This window comes from Panulirus ornatus, chromosome 64, assembly GCF_036320965.1.
Source record: "Panulirus ornatus isolate Po-2019 chromosome 64, ASM3632096v1, whole genome shotgun sequence".
NCBI lineage: Eukaryota > Metazoa > Arthropoda > Malacostraca > Decapoda > Palinuridae > Panulirus > Panulirus ornatus.
In genome coordinates this window covers 20,012,910-20,035,957 of record NC_092287.1, presented here as the reverse complement: position 1 = coordinate 20,035,957, position 23,048 = coordinate 20,012,910, and the positions used below count along the sequence as shown (strand labels likewise).

The 23,048-nt window shown below is 34.9% G+C and overlaps 1 protein-coding gene across 1 annotated transcript in view; it reads right to left on the bottom strand.

Annotated features, from left to right (window-relative positions):
* The window catches only part of LOC139746250 (mitochondrial ribosome-associated GTPase 1), a 73,587-nt gene that overhangs the window by 4,730 nt on the left and 45,809 nt on the right, over window positions 1-23,048 (bottom strand). Inside the window, exons 5-6 of the transcript XR_011712118.1 lie at window positions 6,723-6,832; window positions 4,567-4,725 (exon numbers count right to left, since the gene is read on the bottom strand). The gene's annotated coding sequence lies outside the window, so the exon portion shown is untranslated. The remainder of the gene's footprint in view (window positions 1-4,566; window positions 4,726-6,722; window positions 6,833-23,048) is intronic.

The following is a 23,048-nucleotide window of genomic DNA, read 5'->3' as shown; positions in this document are numbered from 1 at the left end:
CAAACTTATCTCCCAATTGACTTGACCCTCAACCCTACTGTACCTAATAACCTTGCTCTTATTCACATTACTCTTAACTTTCTTCCTTCACACACTTTACCAAACTCAGTCACCAGCTTCTGCAGTTTCTCACATGAATCAGCCACCAGCGCTGTATCATCAGCGAACAACAACTGACTCACTTCCCATGCTCTCTCATCCACGACAGACTGCATACTTGCCCCTTTCCAAAACTCTTGCATTCACCTCCCTAACAACCCCATCCATAAACAAATTAAACAACCATGGAGACATCACACACTCCTGCCGCAAACCTACATTCACTGAGAACCTATCATTTTCCTCTCTTCCTACACGTACACATGCCATACATCCTCGATAAAAACTTTTCACTGCTTCTAACAACTTGCCTCCTACACCATATATTCTTAATACCTTCCACAGAGCATCTCTATCAACTCTATCATATGCCTTCTCCAGATCCATAAATGCTACATACAAATCCATTTGCTTTTCTAAGTATTTCTCACATACATTCTTCAAAGCAAACACCTGATCCACACATCCTCTACCACTTCTGAAACCACACTGCTCTTCCCCAATCTGATGCTCTGTACATACCTTCACCCTCTCAATCAATACCCTCCCATATACTTTCCCAGGAATACTCAACAAACTTATACCTCTGTAATTTGAGTACTCACTCTTATCCCCTTTGCCTTTGTACAATGGCACTATGCAAACATTCCACCAATCCTCAGGCACCTCACCATGAATCATACATACATTAAATAACCTTACCAACCAGTCAGCAACACAGTCACCCCCTTTTTTAATAAATTCCACTGCAATACCATCCAAACCTGCTGCCTTGCCAGCTTTCATCTCCCACAAAGAGTTTTTCAAAATCTTTTCCTCACCTTAATTTAGCACATCATCTGATCACCAAATTTCTCAACTTCAACCTTTACACATCAACAACTCACTTATTTCCTTACAATAATGTCTTTCCTTTCACATTTCACTTTTCTCTCAAAATAAGGCTTCATTAAATTAACATGACAGTTGGTTCTTCTTGCACCTGTCTGATGTGTTTAAAATATAGTGAAGCATAGATCATTATGCCTTGCTTTGAGAGGGTTACCTTGCACTGGCAATAACACTATAACAACTCTCCTGGCTGGAACTCTTGGGCTATGGCATTCCGATCATAACAGATTTTCATGTCATCCTGGGAAACTCCTTCAGGTTCTCACTATCCAGCTCACGAGCTCTTAATAGTCTACTCTTGAAATCTCACATATAACTCAAGAAATTTGGAGTCATCAAACACTTTTCCTTCAACATATTCAATGGTCCCCTCACATCGTGACCAAAAACAAGCTCAAATGAGCTAAACCTTATTGACTCCTGCACAGCGTCTCTCAAGGCAAACAGCAAACGGGACACCCTCAAAGTTTCTTGATATTTGATGCAAACATTCTAAAGTACCTCGACTTTGAGGGTGGTATGAACTTGAAAGACTCTGTTCAATGTGAAACCCTTTCAAAACTTCTTAAAACATAGTGAACTACAATTGTTCCCTTGATCTGACAATTATTTCTGGCAATCCTACCCACGAAAATTATTTAAGGCTCTTGCAGTGTTTTAATCTGGATACTCCTCAGGGAAATCACTTTGCAAAAGCAGGCTGACAGACATATGATAGTCAACAAATAATTATTTTTACTTCAAGTTTTTGGCAAACATTGAACACAATCCATTATGATTATATTAAAAGGCTTGCCAAAAGCTGGAAAAAGTTTTAGTGGAGCTGGGTGAATACTCTTATTTGGTTTTCCTTTTTATACAAAATTCAGCAACATTTTTCTTAACACCAGCTCAATAAAATGCATCAGTAGCCTACTTGCTGTCTTCCTCACTCCTAAATACCCAGATAAACTAGATCCTGGGATAAAGCAATGATATTATTCCTATAACACCTGAGGAACTACAATGTGCTTTTTCATCTTCCAATGATCTAATGCAGGAACATTTGGAGGTTTCCACTTTCTCACTGACACACCACCATAAATACAGAATCCAACAGGCCATTTCTCTCAGCTTCATTCCAACCTTCCTTTGAAAACTATCTTCTAATTGAAGCTTTATCAACTTGGAAATATGAAAGATAATCCTCTTTTAACTCCACTTTGTCACCCAACTTGACATCACACCAGTCCCCAAATAATTCACCCAGTCCTGTATCATCTACATCTCCAACCTGAGTCATAGCTCTAGTAACAACACAAGCACGATATACATTAGCATTTTCAACATACAAATTTTTTACATTGTCATAATCATCAGGTAAAGAATATTAGTCAGAAGGGTACATGTTAGTATCCCATCAGGGTCTCCCTTTACATCTTCCGAACTTTCTGTTTTATTACTTTTAGGAACAGAGACATCAACATTTGATTTAGGACCAGACAAACCAATAGTTATGTTCAACAAGGTCAAGGGGATTATCAATCATTTTTGGTTCTGAAACTACTCTGTCTCCAGCCAAGATCGTTTCCCAATAACAAGTCCACTCCGTGGACAGGAAGTTCATCACTCACACCAACTTTAATATTACCATTAACAAATCCAGTCTCAAAGTTAACATAATGCTCCTAACCCTCTAACTCTAGCCTCTTCACCAGAGTATGACTATGCAGTCCGCTCTAACAATTCCTTGAGATCTAGCATCTGGTTAGCTCCGGTGACCTTAAGGATCATATTTCCTCTTAGGACCCTTCTTTAGTGATATCTCTCCCCTCCCCTGCCAGTCATAAATGGTTTAAAGCTAACCTCATAGTTCTTAATTTCACTGTCCCTGGTACCTCTTATCTCACTATGGACTTTCTGAGGCTTCCACAAGCAACAGTTAACCCAGCTAACTTAGGGTATTTTCACACTGAAATTCGACATAACCTCTTTCTCCACATTCATATCTTACAGCCTCTCCTGCTAACTTGCCGGTGTTATTGGACCTGACTGTGATTTAGTAACATCTATTTGTGGTTGACCTTACACCTTATCACCCACGTTTTACATATAACAATTTGAACCTTAATTCTTTTTTTTGAACCCTTTGTTTGGTTTTGCTGACCTCTGTCACTTGGCTTGCATTTAAATTGTGTCCACTCTGTTTAATGTCACTTCCCTGAACATTTTATGCGCTATTGCTGGTTGATCCGCAAAACGCGCAGCCTCTTTCAGATCCTCAATTTTGTTCTTATTGCTTTCATACTTGATATTAGGATGTACTACATTATCAAATTGCTCCAGCAAAATCATTTGCCTCAAGCCTTCTATGGTTTTGACATCCTCAGATTTACACTATCTGTCAAATTTCATTCCACACAATCTCGTTAACTCTTCATGAGTCAGCTCAGTAAATTTCCTCAGACCTCTAAACCTCCTCCTGTAGACTTCTGGACTCATCTGAACAGATTTTAACACAGCTTCTTTCACTACTTCATAATCAATACATTTCGTTATACCTAAATATGTACGTGCCTCTCTTGCTTTACCTCTAAATTTTGTCCGAAGAGGAATTCCTTAATCACTTTAATGCCAACTTTTCAAAGTGGCTACTTTCTAAAACTGATCAAAGAAATCCTCTGCCTTTTCCTCTGGCATCCACATCAATTCTTGCTTGCCTGAGACTCATCTGTGCATCAGCCTCTATCTTTTTCAATCTAAACTCTTCATCTTCTATCAATCAGCATTTGTGTTTTCTTATTTTCTGCCTCAATCAGCACTTGTGTTCTATTTTCTGCCTCAATCTGCACTTGTGTTCTCCTATTTTCTGCCTCAATCTGCACTTGTGTTCTATTTTCTGCCTCAATCTGCACTTGCATTCTCCTATTTTCTGCCTCACTCTGCACTTGTGTTCTCCTATCTTCTACCTCAATCTGCAATTGTGTTCTCTTATTTTCTGCCTCAATCTACACTTGTGTTCACTTATTTTCTGCCTCGATCTACACTTGTGTTCTCTTATTTTCTGCCTAAATCTGCACTTGTGTTCTATCTTCTGCCTCAATCTGCACTTTTCTCTTATTTTTTGCCTCAATCTACACTCGTGTTCTCTTATTTTCTGCCTCAATCTGCACCTGTGTTCTCTTATTTTCTGTCTTAATCTGCATCTGTGTTTTTCTTAAACCCCAATTGTAATAAAAACCTCTCTAACATAACACGTTCATTCATGCCTGTCTCTGCATCATGTTTAACATTCTTCACCTTTTCTTCCTCATCTCCTATTAACAACGATAGACTTTAGCTTTTCCACCAAGTCGGCCTATCTTTCACTTTAAGAACCTGGTTTTAAGCAAATTCATGTATGCCTGCTAATGGAACGACTCATCTTTAGGGCACTGGTCCAAATCATGCAAGTTTGGGGACTCCACAAATTTGCTCACGGTATTTTCTGCCATAATTGCCACAGGGGTTGGTTTTACGCACAGTAAAATAAATGACCTGACCTAACCACACAACAAGTACATTTGTTTACACTTAATGAAGACTGTTACCACTTACTTGTAGTTACAATAGAGTATTCACTTTGGCTCACACTGGTACACTTCACCTCGTTACAATGGTACAATCTCCTGAATGGGCCACCATATCTTACGATCCCAACCATCTTCAAACTATGGCGGTTCTCGACCGCTTAACACAGTAGCCCAGACTTATTTCCTGAAATTATAATTTTCGTTAATACACTGGCCACCTACGTAAAGGCCGAGAAATATAACTCTGACATCAAATTCACATTATCAGGACCACATCTAAACAGATAATTAGGTCAGGATCACTAAGAATGCCCGTTAAACAACCAATAAACAATATATTGAAAATAATAACGAAATGCAAATCATAATTCAAATACAAGATACTATGGTAGACACCTCATCAAAGTTCCCCCCAACCTTAATTTTGACCGCCGTTACCCAGACGAAGACACATCCACCCACATGCACATATGTATATATGCATATATATGCATATATACACATATACTTATTCCCTCCACTTGTCAAGCTTTCCTTACTCATTATCTCCATATGTCCAAACCATTTCAACACGCCCTCTTCTGCTCTCTTAACCCACACGCTTTTTACTACCACACATCTCTCTTACCCTTTCATTACTTACTCGATCAAACCCCCTCACACCACATATTGTCCTCAAACATTTGTTAAGACAAAGCATCTCTATGAACCTTATCATGTGCCTTCTCCAGATCCATAAATGCTACGTACAAAGCCGACTGTTTTGTCTAAGTATTTCTCACACACGTTCTTCAAAGTAAACACCTGATTCACACATCCTCTACCACTTCTGAAACCATACTGCTCCTCCCCAATATGATGCTCTGCACATGCCTTCACTCTCAATCAATACCTTTCCATATATCAACTTACCAGGTACACTCAACAAATGTACACCTCTGTCGTCTAAACACTCACCTCTGTCCCATTCGCCTTTATAGGACCCTCAGAGCTCGCAAAAGCTGAGTAGATTTGTCTAAGATTCGGTCAGAACATAATTCCCAAAGTGAAACTTGATAATACGTGAAGCCAAAGAACAAAAGCTGAACGAAATCGTCTGACTTCGGCCAGAAGAAAGTTCCCAATGTGAAGCTTTACTTTGACGACACATGCAGTTGAATATAATCATCTGGCATTAGCCAGAATAAATGTCCTAAAAGGATGCTTTAGTTTGGGCGTCGTTGGTTTATTCCACGACAATCTACTTCGACCAATTCGTTTACTAACAATTCGGCCTCTTGCCTTACAAAGGCGAGAAAAAAAAAAAAGTTACTCTCAGTACACGTCAGTGGCTCAGTCTCTGACAAACGTCGGTAGCTTACTTCACCACACATGACTTCGACGAACTTAAAAAGGAAACTCTGCTCACTCTCCAACAGTCATCGAGGCTTCGTCTCTTATCACACGTCGGAAGCTCACTTCATGGCAAACCAGTTCGAATATCTCTGACACACAACGGTGGCTTCCTACCTGACACACTAAAACCACAGTTCACTCCCTGACAGACGTCGGTGCTTCGTGTCTGATACACGTCGGCACCTAACTCCGTGACAGACTATTCCCCTGGCAGACAAGGGCGGAAAAGAAACGAAATGATGCTTACTCCCTGACAGGCGCTTGTGGCTTCATTTCTAGCACGCGTCGGAGGCTTATGCGCCCATGTAAAATGGTTCACTACGGCGACCCTTCCTCTGGCACACCAGAGTTTCACCCCACCTGACGAGCAATACCGCCCATCTCCTCCTAACATCAAAGCTGCTCACTTTCAAACGACCGTCTCACCAGCTGACATGCGTCTACACATATCCTGCCACGACGGCAAATGACACCCAGACTGGCGACGACGCCTAATACATCCTAGCCATTCATTCCCTAACATCCAACAGTACCTTACTCCCACGCCTCGGGGTTTTTACTCCCTTCTTTCTCTCTGAGATGCTACGGCAACTCACTCCCTGACACACAACCGTGGCATACCGGATAATACCTTCAGAGCATAACTCACCCTGAAAAACACACACTTCCTTCCCTAACATACATTGGAGGGTCCCTTTCTACCACATACCGTCATCTCGGTCCCTTACTTATATCGGTGGTTCACGCCTCGAATCGACAAAGGTTTACCCTCCTTGTCAAACTTACACGTGAGGGAGGTAAACTCCTTGCACGCCACCTGACGGGTGCTCTCATGACGTCCGCGGGTGGCTGAGGGTGGCGTGGTCCTGGACACCAACTCGTTGTTGACAGGAATTCTGTAAATGAACGGTGTTTAAATTTCTATTTCTTCTTAAATACATTAAAACATATTCATGTATTAATATACATTGTTTCAACTTAAATGCATTAAGGCATAGTTATGCATTAACATACATTGAATTGAATTACGATATTTTGTATGTAACACCTACCAGTGTTTCTGTGAGGGTATTAATTTACCATATATCTTTACATATACGCTAAGAGTGGTGACAACTGCGAAGACAAAAAACTCAATAGCAATGTTACTATTCTTGATCTCTGAATCTTTAGGGTAAAAAAGGCGGTTTCTTTTTTCTTTCACCAGCACAAGGAGTTTCAGAAGCTGGTCTCTCATATTGTTTGTATACTGCAAATCCAAAACGCAAATAGTCATTCCGATATTGAGATAAACTAGTAATTGACAAACTAACGTATAACGGTAATAACCTGTATGACGGGACACACATTGCAGAACGAACAATCAAAAGCTGTCGCTTGAGCCAGTAAGTAATATACACCAAAGTCTCTAACTAATGACTTCATTCTACATTTTCTGGCGTCAGCTAGGAAAAAAAAACCTCAAACTGAAGCTTTAGTCAGACTATCTGTGAGCCCCTCAAAAGCTAAGAAAAAAAATCGTCTGGGGTCAACTGAAATAAAAGGCTCAGCTTGAAGCTTTAGGTTAATGAGTCGAAGAGCTGAACAAAATTGTCTGTCGGCAGCTAAAATAAAAAATCTCAAAGAGGAGAAGCTTCAGTATGACAACCCATGCTAAGTATGACTGTCTGGCATCTGTTAAATCAAAAGTCTCAAGGTGAAGCTTTTAGCTTGAAGACCCGTGGGCCCAGCAGAAGCTGAATGAAATCGTCTGGCGTCAGTTAAAATAAAATTTCCAAAGGGAATCCGTGAGCCCCGCAAAAGCTAATAACCTTTTGCGGGGCTCACAGGACATCAAAGTTAAGGCTTCACTTTGGGAGTTTTATCTAAATGAAATGATGGCTTTAACACACGTTGGTAGCTCAATCCACGGCATACTAATTCAATTAACTCTGACACACAACGGTGGCTTCTTGCGTAACATACTAAAAAAAAAACTCCCTGACAGACGTCGCTAGCTGGCTTCGACTCAAATGCAAATCGAAAACTGCTTCAACTAACGCTCTAACGATGGCTTCCTGAATGGCACGAGAGAGAGAGAGAGAGAGAGAGAGAGAGAGAGAGAGAGAGAGAGAGAGAGAGAGAGAGAGAGAGAGAGAGAGAGAGAGAGAGAGAGAGAGAGAGAGACGCTGCACACTCCCTGAAAAACGACGGTGACAGTCTCTGATACACGTCGTTAGCTCATTCCACGACACAGTACTTCGACTGATTCCTTCTACACCGACGTCTGTTAGGAAGCGAGTAGCCTTTGTCTTGCCATTATGCAGGAAGATTCCACTGTATGGCAGATAAGCGTTTCGGAATAGCTTAAACCATTTCAATTACACTGGGCATTGTGAACATCTCGTAAGAACATTAAAGTAATACATCGTTGGACACAACACCTCTAATGGATTTTCTCTGGTATAAACATGTATGAAACAGATAGATATTCCTGTTTACAATAACGATGTAATGAAAAAAAATATCTTGTTACATTCGCATTCTAAAAAAGGATGTATAGTTTCTACAAAATCTATAGAAATTACAACTATTCAGTTAAAGTTTCTATAAGTATCGTTAAAATCAAAGTACAGACATGGGTATAATACTGAGAAAACAACTCACCTGAGTCCTACGTCACTCAGTGATTCCCCACGAGTGACACAACATGTCTGTCTGTAACTTCCACGAAAAATCCATCATGGGTCACCGACATCCTCAGTATGTGACTTTTGGCTTCCACTCGCTCGCTGCCTCTTGTGATAAACGATTTATCTCCACGGCATAACAACTGAATGTTTACAGTTTTCGGAACGTTTGTACGCCAAATGGAGATGATTTAGGAATAGAAACCAATGTTCTATTCACCAGTATGTAAATAGTTTTCACAACGTTACACAGGTATATCACTGGTAGAATGTAGAAACGGGTTAAAACACTGCTATAAACAAACACACAGGGTAAGACCGACTGCCGACAATGCTCCAGGAAAAAGCATACCGAGTCCTTCAAAGTTGACTCTTGAGTTTAAAAGCAATGTATTTGGGAAGCGTAACTACTTGAGATTACCAGTAATAACAGAAAGTTGTCATAAGCCGTCAGTTGCGCCATCTTACCGATGAGATCTTACCTGTTAACGAAAACGTATATATGGAGACGGTTAGGATGAGCTTGTTACCCGTATACAGTGGTCCTCTGTTCTTGACAATACCTCGCGAACGCGGGAAATTGCGAATGTATGAAATAGATAAATAAATAAATAAATATTTCTTTTATTATACTTTGTCGCTGTCTCCCTCGTTAGCAAGGTATCACAAGGAAACAGACTAAAGAATGACCCAACCCACCCACATACACATGTATATACATACACGCCCACATACGCTCATATACATACCCATACATTTCAACGTGTACATACATATACATACCCAGACATATACATATATACACATGTACATATTTATACTTGCTACCCTCATCCATTCGTGTCGGCACCCGCCACACATGAAATCAGCCCCCCTCCACCCCACCACCTCCGCGTGCGAGGTAGCGCTAGGAAAAGATAACAAAAGCCACATTCGTTTACACTCACCCTCTAGCTGTCATATGTAATGCATCCAAACCATAGCTCCCTTTCCACATCTAGGCACCACAAAACTTTCCATGGTTTACCCCAGATGCTTCACATGCCCTGGTTCAATCCATTGACAGCACGTCGACCCCGGTATACCACATCGTTCCAATTCACTCTATTCCTTGCACGCCTTTCACCCTCCTGTATGTTCAGGCCCCGATCACTCAAACTCTTTTTCACTTCATCCTTCCACCTTTAATTTGGTCTCCCACTTCTCTTTGTTCCCTCCACCTCTGACACATATATCCTCTTTGTCAATCTTTCCTCACTCATTCTCTCCAATGACCAAACCATTTCAATACACCCTCTTCTGCTCTCTCAACCACACTCTTTTTATTAACACACATCTCTCTTACCCTTTCATTACTTATTTGATCAAATACCTTACACCACATATAGTCCTCAAACATCTCATTTCCAGCACATCCACCCTCCTCCGCACAACCCTATCTATAGCCCACGCCTCACAACCATATAACATTGTTGGAACCACTATTCCTTCAAACATATCCATTTTTGCTCTACAAGATAATGTTCTCGCCATCCACACATTCTTCAGCGCTCCCAGAACCTTCACCCCCTGCCCCACCCTGTGACTCACTTCTGCTTCCATAGTTCCATCTGCTGGTAAATCCACTCCCAGATATCTAAAACACTTCACCTCCTCCAGCCTTTCTCCATCCAAACTTACCTCCCAATTGACTTGTCCCTCAACCCTACTGAATATAAAAACCTTGCTCTTATTCACATTTACTCTCAGCTTTCTTCTTTCTCACACTTTACTAACCCAAGTCACCAGCTTCTGCAGTTTCTCACCCGAATCAGCCACAAGTGCTGTATTATCAGCAAACAACAAATGACACTTCCCAAGCCCTCTCATCCACAACAGACTGCATACTTGCCCCTCTTTCTAAGACTCTTGCATTCACTTCCCTAACAACCCCATCCATAAACAAATTCAACAACCATGGAGACATCACGCACCCCTGCCGCAAACTGACATTCGCTCGGAACCAATCACTGTATTCTCTTCCTACTCTTTCACATGCTATACATCCTCAATAAAAACTTTTAACTTCTTCTAACAACTTACCTCCCACACCATATACTCTTAATACCTTCCACAGGACATCTCTATCATTTCTATCATATGCCTTCTCCAGATCCATAAATGCTACATACAAATCCATCTATGAATAACTATAATAAATATACACACACACACACACACACACATATATATATATATATATATATATATATATATATATATATATATATATATATTTTTTGCTTTGTCGCTGTCTCCCGCGTTTGCGAGGTAGCGCAAGGAAACAGACGAAAGAAATGGCCCAACCCACCCCCATACACATGTATATACATACGTCCACACACGCAAATATACATACCTACACAGCTTTCCATGGTTTACCCCAGACGCTTCACATGCCCTGATTCAATCCACTGACAGCACGTCAACCCCGGTATACCACATCGATCCGATTCACTCTATTCCTTGCCCTCCTTTCACCCTCCTGCATGTTCAGGCCCCGATCACACAAAATCTTTTTCACTCCATCTTTCCACCTCCAATTTAGTCTCCCACTTCTCCTCGTTCCCTCCACCTCCGACACATATATCCTCTTGGTCAATCTTTCCTCACTCATTCTCTCCATGTGCCCAAACCATTTCAAAACACCCTCTTCTGCTCTCTTAACCACGCTCTTTTTATTTCCACACCTCTCTCTTTCCCTTACGTTACTTACTCGATCAAACCACCTCACACCACACACTGTCCTCAAACATCTCATTTCCAGCACATCCATCCTCCTGCGCACAACTCTATCCATAGCCCACGCCTCGCAACCATACAACATTGTTGGAACCACTATTCCTTCAAACATACCCATTTTTGCTTTCCGAGATAATGCTCTCGACTTCCACACATTCTTCAAGGCTCCCAGGATTTTCGCCCCCTCCCCCACCCTAAGATCCATTTCCGCTTCCATGGTTCCATCCGCTGCCAGATCCACTCCCAGATATCTAAAACACTTTACTTCCTCCAGTTTTTCTCCATTCAAACTTACCTCCCAACTGACTTGACCCTCAACCCTACTGTACCTAATTACCTTGCTCTTATTCACATTTACTCTTAACTTTCTTTTTTCACACACTTTACCAAACTCAGTCACCAGCTTCTGCAGTTTCTCACATGAATCAGCCACCAGCGCTGTATCATCAGCGAACAACAACTGACTCACTTCCCAAGCACTCTCATCCCCAACAGACTTCATACTTGCCCCTCTTTCCAAAACTCTTGCATTCACCTCCCTAACAACCCCATCCATAAACAAATTAAACAACCATGGAGACATCACACACCCCTGCCGCAAACCTACATTCACTGAGAACCAATCACTTTCCTCTCTTCCTACACCTACACATGCCTTACATCCTCGATAAAAACTTTTCACTGCTTCTAAGAACTTGCCTCCCACACCATATATTCTTAATACCTTCCACAGAGCATCTCTATCAACTCTATCATATGCCTTCTCCAGATCCATAAATGCTACATACAAATCCATTTGCTTTTCTAAGTATTTCTCACATACATTCTTTAAAGCAAACACCTGATCCACACATCCTTAACCACTTCTGAAACCACACTGCTCTTCCCCAATCTGATGCTCTGTACATGCCTTCACCCTCTCAATCAATACCCTCCCATATAATTTACCAGGAATACTCAACAAACTTATACCTCTGTAATTTGAGCACTCACTCTTATCCCCTTTGCCATTGTACAATGGCACTATGCACGCATTCCGCCAATCCTTAGGCACCTCACCATGAGTCATACATACATTAAATAACCTTACCAACCAGTCAATAATACAGTCACCCCCTTTTTTAATAAACTCCACTGCAATACCATCCAAACCTGCTGCCTTGCCGGCTTTCATCTTCCGCAAAGCTTTTACTACCTCTTCTCTGTTTACCAAATCATTTTCCCTAACCCTCTCACTTTGCACACCACCTCGACCAAAACACCCTATATCTGCCACTCTATCATCAAACACATTCAACAAACCTTCAAAATACTAAAATACTCACTCCATCTCCTTCTCACATCACCACTACTTGTTTTCACCTCCCCATTTGCGCCCTTCACTGAAGTTCCCATTTGCTCCCTTGTCTTACGCACTTTATATACCTCCTTCCAGAACATCTTTTTATTCTCCCTAAAATTTAATGATACATATATACATATATATACACATATATACACATACACGTCCACACGCAAATATACATACCTATACATCTCAATGTACACATATATATACACACACAGACATATACATATATACACATGTACATAATTAAAACTGCCTTTATTTATTCAAATCGCCACCTTGCCACACATCGAATAACAACCCCCCCCCCTCAAGTGCGGGAGGTAGCGCTAGAAAAAGACAACAAAGGCCCCATTTGTTCACATTCAGTCTCTAGCTGTCATGTAATAATGCACCGAAACCACAGCTCCCTTTCCACATCCAGGCCCCACAGAACTTTCCATGGTTTACCCCAGACACTTCACATGCCCTGGTTCAATCCATTGACAGCACGTCGCCCCCGGTGTACCACATCGTCCCAATTCACTCTATTCCTTGCATGCCTTTCACCCTCCTGCATGTTCAGGCCCCGATCACTCAAAATCTTTTTCACTCCTTCTTTCCACGTCCAATTTGGTCTCCCACTTCTCCTCGTTCCCTCCACCTCTGACACATATATCCTCTTGGTCAATCTTTCCTCACTCATTCTCTCCATGTGACCAAACCATTTCAAAACACCCTCTTCTGCTCTCTCAACCACACTCTTTTTATTTCCAAACATCTCTCTTACCCTTACATTACTTACTCGATCAAACCACCTCACACCACATATTGTCCTCAAACATCTCATTTCCAGCTTATCCACCCTCCTACGCACAACTCTATCCATAGCCCACGCCTCGCAGCCATGCAACATTGTTGGAACCACTATTCCTTCAAACATACCCATTTTTGCTTTCCGAGATAATGTTCTCGACTTCCACACATTCTTCAACACTCCCAGAATTTTCGCCCCCTCCCCCACCCTATGATTCACTTCCGCTTCCATGGTTCCATCCACTGCCAGACCCACTCCTAGATATCTAAAACACTTTACTTCCTCCAGTTTTTCTCCATTCAAACTTACCTCCCAATTGACTTGACCCTCAACCCTACTGTACCTAATAACCTTGCTCTTATTCACATTTACTCTTAAATTTCTTCTTTCACACACTTTACCAAACTCAGTCTCCAGCTTCTGCAGTTTCTCACATGAATCAGCCACCAGCGCTGTATCATCAGCGAACAACAACTAACTCGCTTCCCAAGCTCTCTCATCCACAACAGACTTCATACTTGCCCCTCTTTCCAAAACTCTTGCATTCACCTCCCTAACAACCCCATCCATAAACAAATTAAAAAACCATGGAGACATCACACACCCCTGCCGCAAACCTACATTCGCTGAGAACCAATCACTTTCCTCTCTTCCTACACGTACACATGCCTTACATCCTCGATAAAAACTTTTCACTGCTTCTAAGAACTTGCCTCCCACACCATATATTCTTAATACCTTCCACAGAGCATCTCTATCAACTCTATCATATGCCTTCTCCAGATCCATATATCCTACATACAAATCCATTTGCTTTTCTAAGTATTTTTCACATACATTCTTGAAAGCAAACACCTGATCCACACATCCTCTACCACTTCTGAAACCACACTGCTCTTCCCCAATCTGATGCTCTGTACATGCCTTCACCCTCTCAATCAATACCCTCCCATATAATTTACCAGGAATACTCAAACTTATACTTCTGTAATTTGAGCACTCACTCTTATCCCCTTTGCCTTTGTACAATGTCACTATGCAAGCATTCCACCAATCCTCAGGCACCTCACCATGAATCATACATACATTAAATAACCTTACCAACCAGTCAACAATACAGTCACCCCCTTTTTTAATAAATTCCACTGCAATACCATCTAAACCTGCTGCCTTGCCGGCTTTCATCTTCCGCAAAGCTTTTACTACCTCTTCTCTGTTTACCAAATCATTTTCCCTAACCCTCTCACTTTGCACACCACCTCGACCAAAACACCCTATATCTGCCACTCTATCATCAAACACATTCAACAAACCTTCAAAATACTCACTCCATCTCCTTCTCACATCACCACTACTTGTTATCACCTCCCCATTTGCGCCCTTCACTGAAGTTCCCATTTGCTCCCTTGTCTTACGCACTTTATTTACCTCCTTCCAGAACATCTTTTTATTCTCCCTAAAATTTAATGATACTCTCTCACCCCAACTCTCATTTGCCCTCTTTTTCACCTCTTGCACCTTTCTCTTGACCTGTCTCTTTCTTTTATACATCTCCCACTCAATTGCATTTTTTCCCTGCAAAAATCGTCCAAATGCCTCTCTCTTCTCTTTCACTAATAATCTTGCTTCTTCATCCCACCACTCACTACCCTTTCTAATCAACCCATCTCCCACTCTTCTCATGCCACAAGCACCTTTTGCGCAATCCATCACTGATTCCCTAAATACATCCCATTCCTCCCCCACTCCCCTTACTTCCTTTGTTCTCACCTTTTTCCATTCTGTACTCAGTCTCTCCTGGTACTTCCTCACACAAGTCTCCTTCCCAAGCTCACTTACTCTCACCACCCTCTTCACCCCAACATTCACTCTTCTTTTCTGAAAACCCATACAAATCTTCACCTTAGCCTCCACAAGATAATGATCAGACATCCCTCCAGTTGTACCTCTCAGCACATTAACATCCAAAAGTCTCTCTTTCGCATGCCTGTCAATTAACACGTAATCCAATAACGCTCTCTGGCCATCTCTCCTACTTACATACGTATACTTATGTATATCTCGCTTTTTAAACCAGGTATTCCCAATCACCAGTCCTTTTTCAGCACATAAATGTACAAGCTCTTCACCATTTCCATTTACAACACTGAACACCCCATGTATACCAATTATTCCCTCAACTGCCACATTACTCACCTTTGCATTCAAATCACCTATCACTATAACCCGGTTCCGTGCATCAAAACCACTAACACACTCATTCAGCTGCTCCCAAAACACTTGCCTCTCATGATCTTTCTTCTCATGCCCAGGTGCATATGCACCAATAATCACCCATCTCTCTCCATCAACTTTCAGTTTTACCCATATTAATCGAGAATTTACTTTCTCACATTCTATCACATACTCCCACAACTCCTGTTTCAGGAGTACTGCTACTCCTTCGCTTGCTCTTGTCCTCTCACTAACCCCTGACTTTACTCCCAAGACATTCCCAAACCACTCTTCCCCTTTACCCTTGAGCTTCGTTTCACTCAGAGCCAAAACATCCAGATTCCTTTCCTCAAACATACTACCTATCTCTCCTTTTTTCACATATTGGTTACATCCACACACATTTAGACACCCCAGTCTGAGCCTTCGAGGAGGATGAGCACTCCCCGCGTGACTCCTTCTGTTTCCCATTTTAGAAAGTTAAAAAATACAAGGAGGGGAGGGTTTCTGGCCCCCCACTCCCGTCCCATCTAGTCGCCTTCTACGCCACGCGAGGAATGCGTGGGAAGTATTCTTTCACCCCTATCCCCAGGGATAATATACATATATATGCATATATATACACATATACACATACATACGCACATATACACACATATACATATATATACATATGAAAAATGAAAGAAATAATTTAGAAAACTGAAACTTCTAGCTTGAAATGAAATTAAAAATATGAATGTCACATAATGGTTCAACCTCTGGCTATGGAAAAGGGAAATGTATAATTTATTCACACAAATGTCAATAGTAGTTTTCATCAATTTAACCACTGTATCATACTGCCTGGTCCACTTCTCTTATCATGAAACAGGAATATTTGCTTATATATATATATATATATATATATATATATATATATATATATATATATATATATATATATATATATCCATCTATCATGCACTAAAAGACACACACACTCGTGTGACACACAGTCTTGGGTCAACTGTAATTTGCATTTGACGATAATTACGGAGCCTTGTCATCATGTCAATACATCAGCGGCTGGTCCATTTGCCCCACATGCCAAAAACATGTTCTGTCGGCGGGTTCAAAGCCTAACAGCTGAGACTCCATCTGAATATCCCTGATGGTGGCGTTTTGGCTTCGTGTATTGTTTTATATTTCTTATTGTTGTTATTGTTGTTGTTGTTGAAATCTAGTTTTTTGTCGCTGATTTATCTTCCTGATAGCCCACATCTGAATAGTAGTTTTACATGAGCTGTGAAAAATGCTGAGGATAATTGACTTAAGATTTGATTACAGCAAGATGAATCAATGTCATGATTAACATCCAGACAATTTGACTTTAGGATAAACTGATCTAGAGATTGAATGATGCAATGATTAACTGATGTCAGGATTAATTGTAGTAGAGATTAATAGAGTTTAGGAACTTACTTGTATAAGTAGAAATTCATGTTGCTCTCAATTGATATGAGCCCGATGTCAGGATTGATTGATGCCACGTTTAATCCTCGTTAGGGTCAACTGATGCATGGGACAATTGGCAATCAGTTGACGAGAGAATTAAGGGCAAAGGGAGCTTAGTATTAGGTCATGCAGTTCTTCTATTGGCCCTTACCTTCTGTCCCAGCCCTTACATCCTTTTCATGGCCTTACATCCTCCTCAGGCCCTTACTTACCTCACAGTCCTTATCTCCCAGTTTAATCATGTCCAAATCCCTAATGTCCAACTTCTGTTGGCCCTTAGGTCTTCAAGAGGCCCTTAACCTTCAACCCTTGACCTTTGCCCTCTGGGTCCTGCCTTGCCCTTTGCCCTCCCAAGACTTTGGCGGAGGATATTGCTCATTCTTGCTATCCACCATCACTGCATTTACTTCGTCACCCCAAGACAGTGGCGATCATTTAGATGGTATGTTTATGCATGATAACCTTCATTCATAGCGAAATATGTGACTTTATACATTATCATTATTATTATTATTATTATCATTATTATTACCATTATTATCATTACTATTAATATTATCATCATTATCATTATTATTATTATTATTATTATTATTATTATTATTATTATTATTATTATTATTATTATTATTATTATTATTATTATTATTATTATTATTATTATTATTATTATTATTATTATTATTATTATTATTATTATTATTATTATTATTATTATTATTATTATTATTATTATTATTATTATTATTATTATTATTATTATTATTATTATTATTATTATTATTATTATTATTATTATTATTATTATTATTATTATTATTATTATTATTATTATTATTATTATTATTATTATTATTATTATTATTATTATTATTATTATTATTATTATTATTATTATTATTATTATTATTATTATTATTATTATTATTATTATTATTATTATTATTATTATTATTATTATTATTATTATTATTATTATTATTATTATTATTATTATTATTATTATTATTATTATTATTATTATTATTATTATTATTATTATTATTATTATTATTATTATTATTATTATTATTATTATTATTATTATTATTATTATTATTATTATTATTATTATTATTATTATTATTATTATTATTATTATTATTATTATTATTATTATTATTATTATTATTATTATTATTATTATTATTATTATTATTATTATTATTATTATTATTATTATTATTATTATTATTATTATTATTATTATTATTATTATTATTATTATTATTATTATTATTATTATTATTATTATTATTATTATTATTATTATTATTATTATTATTATTATTATTATTATTATTATTATTATTATTATTATTATTATTATTATTATTATTATTATTATTATTATTATTATTATTATTATTATTATTATTATTATTATTATTATTATTATTATTATTATTATTATTATTATTATTATTATTATTATTATTATTATTATTATTATTATTATTATTATTATTATTATTATTATTATTATTATTATTATTATTATTATTATTATTATTATTATTATTATTATTATTATTATTATTATTATTATTATTATTATTATTATTATTATTATTATTATTATTATTATTATTATTATTATTATTATTATTATTATTATTATTATTATTATTATTATTATTATTATTATTATTATTATTATTATTATTATTATTATTATTATTATTATTATTATTATTATTATTATTATTATTATTATTATTATTATTATTATTATTATTATTATTATTATTATTATTATTATTATTATTATTATTATTATTATTATTATTATTATTATTATTATTATTATTATTATTATTATTATTATTATTATTATTATTATTATTATTATTATTATTATTATTATTATTATTATTATTATTATTATTATTATTATTATTATTATTATTATTATTATTATTATTATTATTATTATTATTATTATTATTATTATTATTATTATTATTATTATTATTATTATTATTATTATTATTATTATTATTATTATTATTATTATTATTATTATTATTATTATTATTATTATTATTATTATTATTATTATTATTATTATTATTATTATTATTATTATTATTATTATTATTATTATTATTATTATTATTATTATTATTATTATTATTATTATTATTATTATTATTATTATTATTATTATTATTATTATTATTATTATTATTATTATTATTATTATTATTATTATTATTATTATTATTATTATTATTATTATTATTATTATTATTATTATTATTATTATTATTATTATTATTATTATTATTATTATTATTATTATTATTATTATTATTATTATTATTATTATTATTATTATTATTATTATTATTATTATTATTATTATTATTATTATTATTATTATTATTATTATTATTATTATTATTATTATTATTATTATTATTATTATTATTATTATTATTATTATTATTATTATTATTATTATTATTATTATTATTATTATTATTATTATTATTATTATTATTATTATTATTATTATTATTATTATTATTATTATTATTATTATTATTATTATTATTATTATTATTATTATTATTATTATTATTATTATTATTATTATTATTATTATTATTATTATTATTATTATTATTATTATTATTATTATTATTATTATTATTATTATTATTATTATTATTATTATTATTATTATTATTATTATTATTATTATTATTATTATTATTATTATTATTATTATTATTATTATTATTATTATTATTATTATTATTATTATTATTATTATTATTATTATTATTATTATTATTATTATTATTATTATTATTATTATTATTATTATTATTATTATTATTATTATTATTATTATTATTATTATTATTATTATTATTATTATTATTATTATTATTATTATTATTATTATTATTATTATTATTATTATTATTATTATTATTATTATTATTATTATTATTATTATTATTATTATTATTATTATTATTATTATTATTATTATTATTATTATTATTATTATTATTATTATTATTATTATTATTATTATTATTATTATTATTATTATTATTATTATTATTATTATTATTATTATTATTATTATTATTATTATTATTATTATTATTATTATTATTATTATTATTATTATTATTATTATTATTATTATTATTATTATTATTATTATTATTATTATTATTATTATTATTATTATTATTATTATTATTATTATTATTATTATTATTATTATTATTATTATTATTATTATTATTATTATTATTATTATTATTATTATTATTATTATTATTATTATTATTATTATTATTATTATTATTATTATTATTATTATTATTATTATTATTATTATTATTATTATTATTATTATTATTATTATTATTATTATTATTATTATTATTATTATTATTATTATTATTATTATTATTATTATTATTATTATTATTATTATTATTATTATTATTATTATTATTATTATTATTATTATTATTATTATTATTATTATTATTATTATTATTATTATTATTATTATTATTATTATTATTATTATTATTATTATTATTATTATTATTATTATTATTATTATTATTATTATTATTATTATTATTATTATTATTATTATTATTATTATTATTATTATTATTATTATTATTATTATTATTATTATTATTATTATTATTATTATTATTATTATTATTATTATTATTATTATTATTATTATTATTATTATTATTATTATTATTATTATTATTATTATTATTATTATTATTATTATTATTATTATTATTATTATTATTATTATTATTATTATTATTATTATTATTATTATTATTATTATTATTATTATTATTATTATTATTATTATTATTATTATTATTATTATTATTATTATTATTATTATTATTATTATTATTATTATTATTATTATTATTATTATTATTATTATTATTATTATTATTATTATTATTATTATTATTATTATTATTATTATTATTATTATTATTATTATTATTATTATTATTATTATTATTATTATTATTATTATTATTATGACGATCGCATATCTGTGGTCATCCCTGCATAATGAATGATGGTGCCAGAAGCATCTCTCAGTTACTGTTTTAATGGTCTGGCCAATGTATACATCTTTACATGTATTACATTTGATGGCGTAAACACATCCAATTTTCAGATAATTTGGCCTAATTTCAACTTAGATCTTACTGACAATATTATTGTACTGGAAGGCAACATTAAAAGCACTGCTTCTAGGTAACTGTCTTACAGTAGCCAAGTTAGGAGAATTGGGCAACACTAAACATTTAGACCTATCATCCTTTTCCACATATTTGTTACTGGATGCATAAAATGTCTTCCTAGCTTTCGAGTAAGCCTTATTCACAACCACTTAGGATAACAAAACTGCCTAAGATACGTTTGTATGACTACATTCATCTACCAGACTTATGGGATCATATATCTGTAATGCTCTTAAAAACATAGATATAGAACCTTGACAGACAAGTGATCAGATTCCAAGTTATCAATACATGAAGAAATGGGAATTTGCCTTCTTTTCCCATTAATTCTTTTATTTGATGGTGGGGTGAATGTCATTCAATTTATTAAAGAGAAACTCACAATCCAGGGACGATAGCCATTCAGGCCAAACATCATCATCATATCTAAACCAGGGGATGTGAAGCATCTGAGGTAAATCATAGAAAGGTCTCTGGGCTGGGGCCTGGATGTGAATAGGGAGCTGTGGTTTCAGTAATACTTTATTATACTTAGTCGCTGTCTCCCACATTAGCGAGGTAGAGCAAAGAAAACAGATGAAAGAATGGCTCAACCCACCCATAAACACGTTATACGTAAATGCCCACACACGCAATATACATACCTATACATTTCAACATATGCACACATATACATACACAGACATATACATATCCATGCTTGCTGCCTTCATCCATTCCCGTCGCCACCCCGACACACATGAAATGGCACCCCCTCCCCCCGCGTGCGCATGAGGTAGCGCTAGGAAAAGACACAAGGCCACATTCATTCACAATCAGTCTCTAGCTGTCATGTGTAATGCACTGAAACCATAGTTCCCTTTCTCATTCAGGCCCCACAAAACTTTCCACAGTTTACCCCAAACGCTTCATATGCCCTGGTTCAGTCCATTGACAGCACATCGACCCCGGTATACCACATCGTTCCAGTTTACTCTATTCCTTGCAAGCCTCTCACTCCCCTGTGTGTTCAGAACCTAATCGCTCAAAATCATTTTCACTCCATCCTTCCACCTCCAATTTGGTCTCCCACTTCTTGTTCCCTCAACCTCTGACACATATATCCTTTTTTGTCAATCTTTCCTCACTCATTCTCTCCATATGTCCAACCCATTTTAAAACCCCCTCTTCTGCTCTCTCAACCACACTCTTTTCATTTCAACACATTTCTTTTACCCTTTCATTACTTACTCGATCAAACCACCTCACACCACATATTGTCCTCAAACATTTCATTTCCAACACATCCACCCTCCTCCGTACAACCCTCTCTATAGCCCATGCCTCACAACCATATAATATTGTTGGTACGTCTATTCCCTCAAACATACCCATTTTTTGCTCTCTGAGATAACATTCTCTCCTTCCACACAATCATCATTGCTACCAAAACCTTCACCCCCTCCACCACGCTGTGACTCACTTCTGCTTCCATGGTTCCATTCGCAGCTAAGT